The following is an 8,034-nucleotide window of genomic DNA, read 5'->3' on the forward strand; positions in this document are numbered from 1 at the left end:
GCGTAAATTACACCTGTAATTGAATCTATGATTGAACAAGGTATTCTGAGAGAGATCCTGGGGAGTCCATGGAACTCACCTATTATTGGCTTGCAGAAGCCAAGTGGTAAGTACTGCATTGTACAGGATCTCCTAAAAATAAACAACATAGTGGTTCCTTGCTGTCCCATGGTACTGAATCCTTCTGTAACATTATTTCTGATTCCATTGAGGCTGAATGGTCCACTGTCACTGATCTCAACCAAGCATTTTTCTCCATTCCCCTGCACAAAGATAGACAGTTTTTATTTCCTCTTCGGCTAGGGAATCATGTTTTAACGTTATGCAGTGTCCCACAAGGGTATATGGAAAGTCCTTCCATTTTTAACCAGATCTTAAAGAAGAATCTGGAGTCTCTGGTCAGGCCCCGCAATTCTGTCCTGGTTCATTACATTGATGACCTTTTGGTTGTATCAAATTCTAGAACACATGTAAAACTGATACCATTGCCTTGTTGAACCATTTTGCTGAGAATGGCCATAAAGTGTCCCCAAATAAGTTCCAGTATTGTATGATGTAAGTCCTCTACTTAGGACATCACATTGTGAAAGGTGCAGGAAAGATTTTACAAGAAAGAATCTTGGTGATCATGCAAATGAATCCGCCTCGCACGCAGAAGGAAGTCAGGATGTTTCTGGAACTGGCGGGCTTCTGTCGTCAGTGGGTGCACAATTTTTCCCTAATGGTCAAACCTCTGCAGAAGTTGACACACAAGGATGTGCCCGATCTGTTACCCTGGGAAAATGATTGTTTGAATGCATTCCTGGAATTGAGAGAGTCTCTGTTGTGCCCCAGCACTGGTAATGCCAGACTATAATAAAGCGTTTTCACTTTCTGCAGTGAAAGGCAAGGTTGTGCTCTCTTAGAGTTAACTCAGAATCATGGAGGTGCCCGTAGACCAGTGGCCTACTTCTCAGCTACTTTAGACCCAGTAACATCAGTGTTGCCTGAATGTCTCAAATCTGTTGCCGCGACAGGTGTCAGCATTGAAAGATGTGAAAGATTTATGATGGGTCACCCATTGACTGTTTATGTACCCCATTCTTTTGAAATGTTGTTGACTAGAACAAGTATGTAGCATTTGATGAATTGCCAGCTCGCTAGGTATGAGCAGACTATCTTGCCTGCTGAAAATGTGACCCTAAAGATATGTTCAGTTCATTATCTTGCCACACTGTTACCATTACCTGATTGTGACGCGGATGAGACCAAAGTACATGACTGTCTTGATGTCACTGAACTGTGCACCAAGCCTCGTCCTGATATAATGGGCAAGCCATTGCTTGAGTCAGATTACACCCTGTTTGTAGATGCTCTTATCTTAAGGGCTAATGAGGGAAATTTGAGGGCTGCCTATGCTGTCTGTACTCTTATGGGAGTGGTGGAAACTGCCTGACTTCAAGGAATATTCACCGCGCAAGTGACCAAAATTGATTGCCCTTACCCGAGCATGCTGTGTTTCAGATCAGCTAAAAGTGACAATATTCACTGATAGCCAGTATGGGTTTGGTGTTGTTTACAACTTCGGACAGTTATGGTCTAAGAGGGGATTTATGACCTCGTCAGAGTCACCCATCTCCAGTAGAGAAAATGTGAGGAAACTGTTAGAGGCTTTACAAATGCCTGATCAGATTGTTGTTGTCAAATGTCCTGCGCACTGCAAAGGAATTTTTTTGTCTCAGTTGGGAATCAACCTTTTGATGACAAATGCTGATACATGGGAGGAAGTGAATATATTGCAAGAGGAAGTTACTGAGGAGGAGCAGCAGGGTTGGATTAGAGCAGGATGCGTGAAACGAGATGATGACATTTGGGTTTCAGGAGATGGAAGACGAGTACTGCCCAATAGTTTATTGGCACCGATGGCGAGGCACACATGGGTCAATGCATGTAGGAAGGGATGCCATGGTGCAATTGTTTAGGCAGACTTGGTTTAAACCAAAGTTTTGAGCGATGGCTGAGATGTTGTGTTATATGTGCATGATTTGTCAGCAAATCAAAGTAGGAAAAAGAACTGCTGTTACACTGAGTCATATAGGGAGATCTGGAGGTAATTTCAACAGAATGCAGCTGGATGTCATTAAGATGCCAGTATGCAATGGATTGAGGTATATCTTAGTAGTGATGTGCATTTTCTCATGTTGGATGGAAGCCTATCCGACTAGGAGATGTGATAGTCTCACGGTACCTATGCTGTTATTGAGGGAACTCATTCCGAGATTTGGGTTTCCGACCTCTTTAGAATCAGACAGAGGAACCCATTTTAACAATGAGGTTCTGAGAATGTTACATGCTGCATTGCAAGTGGAGAAGAGATTGCATTGCAGTTATCGTCCAGAAGCTTCAGGCATTGTGAAACAGGTCAACAGCAATCAAAATCCAGATTGGCTATAGTGTGTGCTTCAATGTCTCTGAAATGGCCTGATGAGTCTTCACAGGATCCCAAATCGAAGGACAGAACTGTCTCCCCATGTGAACATTATAGGGAGGGCTATGCATTTGCCTTCTGTGCCTGCGAATATGCTTGTAAACATCACAGAGGATTTGGTGCTCGATTACTGTAAAGGATTGGCTGCTGTAATTTTATTCTGTGTCTGACCAGGTTGAAGCAGTGGCAGCCAACCACATCAGGAGCAGTGTCATGACCTTAGTCCCGGAGACTGGTGTGTGATGAATAAGCATGTGAGGAAAAACAGTTTTGAGCCCTGTTGGCGTGGTCCGAACCAGGTGATCTTGGTCACTACGACTGCTGTGAAGTGTGGTGGCCTTCCTAACTCGGTGCACGCATCCCACACTCATAGGGTCCCGTGTCCCCTTGAATAAGTAACAGCACCTCTCCCAGAAGAGATGCTGGCATTGGTCTAAGGGCCAGGGGAAGAGGTCAGCCAAGCTGTAGGAGACTAGACAGAGCCTGAGACTGCACTTGAACGATCTGAGGGAGGTCCAGACGAATCAGAAGTTGAAGCTGACTCAGAAGAAGCTGGTACTGTAGTGGTGAATGAGTCAGATCCCTACCCCAATGAAGTAACTAGTGCTTTGGGACCACGAGTGGCAGTGGATGAAAGCTGGCCAAGAAAATAAGCAAGGAGAAGTTTGAAGTTCACTGAAAGAACACTTGCACCCATTGCTGAAGGGTCTGGAGAGTCTGAGCTGAGAGGAGATGAACGTGTGGGGCCTAATCTACGTAGGTCCAAGAGATTGAGGGTAGCTTGTTGGAGGTACTCTTCTCCTGTGTGAACTTATCATGCTACGAATGAAAGCGATATATAGGAAAAATAATGGTTCCTGTGGAATTATATACTATGAGGTTATCATACATAAGCACAATCACAATATAGAGGGTTAGATAATGGCAGAGCGCGAAGGAACCACTAACACACCGATTCCAGTGTAGTATATTTAATGGATTTTCAAGTTAGGAGTTAACATTATACATCAAAACAGCATTTGTGCATAGTGTCCCAAGTGACAAAGGGAACCTAAATCGAAGTGACAATGTGAATATTATATACAAGGTTTCCACAGTTTGTACAAGTCGACCATTATCAAAATAATTCCATGTGAACAGCAGCTATATACAATATGTGCTGGGAAAATGGTTCACTTCTTCTGTTTGTCGACGGCGTTTCAACCCTCAAAACAATGTGGGGTCTCTTCAGGACTATTGATGAAGGGACATCTAAATGGGATTGAAATACAAAGAGCATAAGGCCCATATACCGGCACACATGGGCAAAATAGGAAAATAAAGGCCGTTTGATAAAAGGTACCTGAATTTATGATTGCGCAGCCTTGTGAAAATGATGTGCCACACGTGAAGAATAGAGGAAAAGGGTTTACTCACATGAGGACCCTTCCGGGTACTATGATTGTGAGAGAAGAAGCAAAGAAGAATGTTGCAATTACTGATAATTGGACATTGCGCTATGTATAATCAATTGCAAGTTACATCGAGGTTCTTACCTCAATGTGAGGACAGGCTGTCAATCCAATGCGGTATTTAGGTGGGCCAGAGGGGCTCAATTAATTTTACGCCACAGCCGTAGCATTATAGAATCCATTTGTGCATTAACAGTGACAATGCACTGAGAGTTTTTCTGGAAATTAAAATAATAATAATATAGGGGTCAGATTGCTGCACATATCATTGTATATAGCTGCTGTTCACATGGAATATTTTGATAATGCTCGACTTGTACAAACTGTGGAAACCTTGTATATAATATTCACATTGTCACCTAGGTCTAGGTTCCCTTTGTCACTTGGGACACTATGCACATATGTTGGTGTATAATGTTTACTCCTAACTTTATTGTTTAAAAAATCCATGCAATATACTACACTGGAATGTGTTAGACGTTTCTTCCCGCTCTGCCATTATCTAACCCTCTATATTGCGATTGTGCTTATGTATGATAACCTCATAGTATATAATTCCACAGGAACCATTGTTTTTCCTATATAACTATTACCCTGGTTCCTTAGTGAGTAGGGTTCCCCTGTTTTCTCTTGAATGAATGAAAGCGAGGCAGTATTTTGGAGATTCTGGAGAAATAGTGGAGATTCAGCTGAGACTTTAGGAACTTGATCTGAACTTTCTACTTACTTTTGAATTCCTTACCCAACAAGATTGAGTGCCTTGAGACACCTAGTGCTGAAAGAAATTGAATTTCTCTATCTGGATTCAGGTGAATTTCCTGTGCTTGTTGATGGACTAAACATTATGATCTTAGAAATGCTCATTAAAAAACGTGGTCCTCTTATCATTAGAGATGTTGAATGAACTTTGTTGAGTTGCTTAAAAGAAGATTACCTAAGCCGAGTGGAAGAAGAATAAAAATTAGGGTTGAAATCTATAAGAACTAGGGAACTAGAGGGCTAGGAAAGACTCATAACGATTTACATACCTTTGTAAATGAAGTTGAGCACAACAAAGACTGGTTTTGCTGTTTGTACAGGTGGAGAACGAAAGTGAACATTCTGTTGCTGCTATTTACCCACCCACTTGGTCTGAGTCTAAATCGCATGGAAATGAATAATTCTAACCATAGATGTAGATACATAGTAGGTGCAATAATAATACTTCAATTATGATTTAGTTCTTCTTTCAGAAGATCCTTTATTCAAACACATGAATATACATTCATATGCTCAGATTACTGAAACTGGTAGTATATATTTTTCCCTTGTTAAAATGTATGACACTGCAAATGCACATAGACATAACTTGACCTGTATTCTCACTGATATTAAAAAGAAATTCTTAAATCAAGTAGAGGATAGATATAGAGCAGTAAAGACTTATGCAACTAAAGAAAGTCACATACCCATGTGGTCAAAAGAAGAAAAAGATCACTAGACAGCAGGGAACATTGGAGCATTGACATTAGATTGGCAACAGCAAGGAAAGCTGTGTGTTATGATGTTGTATTGTTATTCTTTCAATGTTACGCGAGGCTGACCGGTCGAACTTGGAATACTTACGTGTTCCAGGTGGTCCGGTCATTCTCGGAGTAGGGGTTGCCGGAGGCAGGTGTCTGGGAACCCGGTCTTTGAGAGGCATAAAATAAACGTACTTTGTGGGACCTTGCTGTGTCCAACTTCTTATCTTGAACATTTTGGCGACGAGGATGGGATCGAATCCCTCTCCTCGTCCGCCTCGATACCTGAGCTGCGTTCTGTTGTCACTCCTCTGCCCTGCTGAATTCTTTTGGCCGTGAGTCAGTGTGTGTTCACACACAGAGACGGTACTGTAATTATTTTATCTCCGCTTCTTCTACTGATCGCGCTTTTCACTCCCGCGCACAACGCAACGCAACTACAGAGTAATGTTGCTAAGCAACAGCAACTCTCTCTGCTATCTGCTAAACAATTTCGTCATCACACCCACATATTTAACGTAACGTGCGGCCATCTTATTGCAATTTTGTTTACTTGCCAACGATCTGCCAACCACAGATTTGTATTTCATTTTGCCAACCATATCGTCATCATGCCCACATTTGTAACGTAACGTGCGGCCATTTTAACTACAATTTCTTTCAACCTATTGCCAACCACTGCCAACCACGACTTTTCTTCAGAACAACCAACGTATTTTACTACACTCAAATGTTTTATCATATTACCTTGTTCCTCCAGCCTTTTACCACATACATCTCCATTATCATCATCATTTGCAGATCTTATCAACAGTTATTACAGTGATCTGCACACCTTGTCAATATGATTAAATTATATCAAACAGTTACTACGGTGATCTGCACACCTTGTTATACATCCATTTATTTGTATTATTTGTTTGATAAATTTACACGCATATTGATTCCTTTTTACACATATTGTAGTATTTCTTAGTACATTTTGGCAACCTTATTTTCTTTTTTCTTTTTTTTATTTCTCTTTCCCTTGCTTTATTCTCTTGCTGTCATTATGGCTGCCTCACAAACAATAGCACCCCCTCCTGCTTTCTTGATTGAAGGTGATACTCCTTCAATTGAATGGGAGGAGTGGATTGGAATTTTTGAAAATTATCTCGAGGCTATTGATGGCCTTAGGTTCCAAGCGTCAAGGAAAAAAGCCATATTATTAAATTCTTTGGGAAAAGCTGGCCAACATGTTTTTAAGTTTTTACCTGAATTTTTAGGTGCTGATGGTGAACCTATTGACAGTCCTTACATTGAAGCTAAAGAAAAGCTTTCTAAGTACTTTGGGAAACACGTCAACATAGTTATGCAACGGCACAAATTTTACACAGTGCCTCAAAAGGACAGAGAGACTGCTGATCAACTGGTCACTCGTTTAAGAGAACTTGCTATCAAATGTGATTTTGGCGCCATGACTGATCAACTCATAAGAGATCAGCTGATAGTCCAATGAAAAAATAAAAGGATGAAACAAAAACTTTGGGCCGCAAAGAATCCATCACTTTTGGAAGCCATTTCTATTGCCAAAGTTGTTGCATAATCAGACAAATGTATGCAGGAAATGCATTCTCTTGAGCAAAAGAAAGAGGACACTGTCAATATTGTCAATAAGGATGTGAAGGAACCAGACAATGATTAAAAAAACACTGATTCTAAATACAAGCCTTCAACTTCTAGATTCAAACCGAAAGGATCGTTGTGGCAGCATGAGTCATGCTGCTGATTTTACAGGGTGCTTTGCTAGAGACAAATTCTGTAAGAAATGTGGAAAGCGAGGCCACATTAGCAAAGCTTGTAGGAATCCATCTAAGAACAGAGTTGCTTTTGTAGAAGAAGATTCTCTGTCTCCTGATATTTCTTTGTGTATTGAAGATAATTGTCCTGGTTCTTTGCAGAGACCAAAAGCTACTTTTCTTTTAAATGATGTTCCCATAATACTTTTGGTTGATCCACGTTCTATGTTTACTATCATTCCGTTCCACGTTTTTAAGGAGTGTTGGCCTAATGGTGTTCTTTCAACTAGTGATATTACACCAAAGGGGTGTGGTGGTGAGCTCATTGACATTAAGGGTGTCATGCAATCCAAGTTTGAATTCAAAGGGGGGTCTTCTTCAGGTAAGTTTATATCTCTAGTGACGGGCCTGCAATACTTGGTTGGACTCAACAACATGATCTACATATTATTATAGATCCCAGATCTGATGAAAAAGTTTTGGTTGTTGATGATTTTCCCAATGTTGCTTCTGTATTAGCAAAATACAAAGATGTATTCCGCACAGATCTAGGTAAACTTATTGGCTATGTGCACTAAATTAAACTTAAGGACCATGTTCACCCTGTTAAACATTCACTAAGAAGAATCCCTATTTCCATTCGGGAACAGATTAAGGAAATGCTTGAGGACATGCAGAAGCAGGATATTATTGAACCGGTTGAAGCATCGGAATGGCTTTCTCCGGTGGTAGTTTCCCAAAAGAAAGATGGTAAACTCTGCTTCTGTGTGGACCTCAGGTCCCTAAATCAGAACATCATTGTGGATAAGTTCCCTCTCCCTAACATCTCGGAGATG

Source organism: Triturus cristatus, chromosome 4_1 (assembly GCF_964204655.1).
Source record: "Triturus cristatus chromosome 4_1, aTriCri1.1, whole genome shotgun sequence".
Classification (NCBI taxonomy): domain Eukaryota; kingdom Metazoa; phylum Chordata; class Amphibia; order Caudata; family Salamandridae; genus Triturus; species Triturus cristatus.